Source organism: Mus pahari, chromosome 4, assembly GCF_900095145.1.
Source record: "Mus pahari chromosome 4, PAHARI_EIJ_v1.1, whole genome shotgun sequence".
NCBI classification, from domain to species: domain Eukaryota; kingdom Metazoa; phylum Chordata; class Mammalia; order Rodentia; family Muridae; genus Mus; species Mus pahari.
The window spans coordinates 10,638,461-10,641,620 of record NC_034593.1 but is presented as its reverse complement, the minus strand read 5'-3'; the positions used below and the strand labels follow the sequence as shown (position 1 = coordinate 10,641,620).

Genomic DNA, 3,160 nt, shown 5'->3' with positions numbered 1-3,160 from the left:
TATATATATATATATATATATATATATATATATATTACAACTGTGAGAAAGATTTCATCACTTCTAGAATCAGGAAATGTATAATGAGTGTAACAGACATGGAAGTTCTGCAGTGCTATGAGATATGCTGCTCCAAAGGTTGTTGGGAGGGGTTGGGGTTGAGGTCGAAGTGCTGGCTGAAGCTCCCAAGCACTTTAGGAAACTCCTAGCTTCTATTTCCTCTGTCATGCAGTAACTTCTGCCACTTGTAGGTCTGAATGAGAAAGTCACGAAATGTTAGGCAACTGCCAGGTAACTCTTGATGCTAATGTTTTCAATCCACTCCCTCTGATGACCCCGTAGCAGCTCACATCTTTGAACTCCCTGGGAAACTTTCTCTGTAACATTACTATATCTGTTGTGTTGAATATTCTAGGACTGCTTCACTGACGCTTCATCTTCCTAGCCTATGGATAGGTCTGTGGACATTTTCGATGGTTCTCTTTCCAAAAGTGTTTTCATCCTGCCCTGGAGGTTTTACTATCACAATGCTCATGATCCCAAATTGTACTCTGACCTTTTTCTTCTTCTCTGATTGCAATACTAACATTTTCTCCATACAAAAGTATCTGGTTATTCCAACCTAAACTCACTCACTTGTGAGAAGAAAAGTCCCCACATATGACTGCCTTTCAGTTTTGTAAAGAATTTAACACCATATCCGTCCACACATCCACATTGCTCTAACAGCAAGGGGTGGGTGCACAGCTTGCTCCCAATAATTATGCTTCAGAAGTCTTAGGAAAATTAGTCACTTTCTATCATATTATCCCTGAGGCTCTGGGAGAGCAGAACTGGAGCAACCTATCCTGGGGGTGAATATTGGCCCTAATATTACAGAGTTGCTGAGCAGAATATACATAGACAGTACATACCCAAGAGAAAAAGAAAGGGAATTGAACTTTAAACTTGAATTGCTCAGTTTTCTTCTAAGACCTGCAGGTCAATATAATTTGGAGAAAATAGGAGAGTTATAGAAAGGGCATATTGTTCATATGAAGGAAACAGTAACAGAAACGAAGAGTGTCTCTGGAACACTCTCGTTTTTAAGCTATCAGGGGAATAGTGGGGCCAATAATGAAGCCTATCATATAGTCCAACAAGAAAATGATAGAAATAAAGTATGCACGCATGAATATGAGATGCTGTACCATTGTTGGTATGCCAGAAAAATGAAAGTACATGACTTCAAATTCATTAATACCTTAAGTCCATTATTGCTGCATGCAAAATTCAAAATGACATTCCAAATTCTCTGACCTCTTCATTCATCTGCCTCTGTACTTGTTCCTAAGTAGTTATTTCTGATGCTGGGCTACTCTACAACCCTTGTGAAGGCTACCTCTAGATCTAGCTAAACCCAAGTATGCCATGCCTTTCTGGTAAGTTCCCAAACAAGCACCACCTCTCAACTGCATGCAAGAGACAGGACAAGGACTGGATAGGTTGGTCAGTGGTTAAGATCATTAACTGATCTTGTAGAATCTCCGAGTACAGTTGCCAGCACCCACATGGTGGTCTATTGTAACTCTAGTTCCAGAAAATCTGTTACCCTCTTTACCTCCAATGTCTCCTGCACATACACACATACAAACACACGCAGAGAGAGAGAGAGAGAGAGAGAGAGAGAGAGAGAGAGAGAGAGAGAGAGAGAGAGAGAGAGAGAGAGAGAGAGAGAGAGAGAGAGAGACTATTAATATATATATTTTAAAACAACAGCAAAGAAAATCAAGGTAGCTTCTAGACCTCCAGATCAGTTATTGCAGCCAAGGATATATTCTCAGAAATAAAAGGAGACCCCCAATTTTAGTGTCATCAAAGTTTTTAGTAAGTGTTTGGGTTATACATGACAAAACAGTTGTACTACTACACTGAATGACACTCAAAGTCAGTGACCCATAGAATGGTACTGAATTTGAAATTTTGGAAATGATTCCCAGCAAAGCATAATTTTGACTCTATCATTCATTGCATCTTTTTTTTTTTTTTTTTTTTTTGAGTCAACAGTTTATTTGACCATTCTTTATTCTGTGCGTCGGCTCAGGCCCTAAGTGTACCAGGTGAAGCCGAAGTTGGCGTTGCTCATTTCCTCCTTGGTGCGCAACCCGTACATCTCGCCAATGAGGGGTGGTACCCATTGTGTGGTGTGGAACATAGACTCGCCCACCTTCCAGTTGGGCACATCTTTCATGATGATGGCCTCTTCCTCCAGGTTTTCCCTAAGAATCTGTAGGGTCCTCCGGTCCTTCTCTGCCTGGAAGAGTGGCATGAGGGCAATCCTGGCCTCCAAGTCCTCGATCAGCAGGCGCCTGCGCTCCTGGTTCCACCTCATTATTCTCCAGTAGCCAAAGATCAAGGTCCCGATGCCCACAGCAAACATGCTGTACCCCGACAGTCCCGGGCGGGGCAGGTTCCGCTTGTAGTCGATGGGGCCGTTGCCCCCTGGCGGGGGCATGTCCTGCTTCACCTTCGACGCCGCCATACTTGCGTGACCTGCACATTCATTGCATCTTGATTGTTCACCTAATTATCCAATCTTTTTCTTCTGGAAGATAACATATCAACCCTGACTCCTCTTTCCAACTTAAAACTTGTGATCATTAGTGGTAAGGCTCAGTGAACTGTTTCTTTTCCATTCACTCCACTGAAACTCTCTTAGTTTTCATTTTCCTCTTGAGCCTGTGATTCGTACAGCCTCATGATAGAGTGTGAGATTCACTCAGTAAGGAGCAGGCATTTCCACACTGGAACCACAATGACCGTTTCTACTACAGCTTACAGATATGTTTCTCATTTAAAACCTTGTCTCCAGGAATATATTTCATATATGTCGAGCCTTTTGAGTTCTGTGTACTGTATCTTGTGTATTCTGTATGGGTTCTTTCTTTTCCTTTTCTTTCTTTCTTTTTTTTTTCTTTTTTTTTTTCTTTCTTTTTTTGGCTAATATCCACTTATCAGTGAGTGCATACCATGCATGTTCTTTTGGGTCTGAGTTACCTCACTCAGGATGATATTTTCTAGTTCCATCCATTTGCCTGCAAAACTCAGGATGCCCTCGTTCTTAATAGCTGAGTAGTTCTCCGTTGTGTAAATGAACCACATTTTCTGTATCCATTCTTCT

At 41.6% G+C, this 3,160-nt stretch overlaps 1 pseudogene across 1 annotated transcript; it reads right to left on the bottom strand.

Annotated features, from left to right (window-relative positions):
- Positions 1-2,052: 2,052 nt before the first annotated feature.
- Positions 2,053-2,526, bottom strand: LOC110320961 (annotated as a pseudogene). The gene has a single exon (XR_002380489.1). The product of XR_002380489.1 is annotated as an NADH dehydrogenase [ubiquinone] 1 alpha subcomplex subunit 13 pseudogene (transcript).
- Between the last annotated feature and the right edge of the window lie 634 nt (positions 2,527-3,160).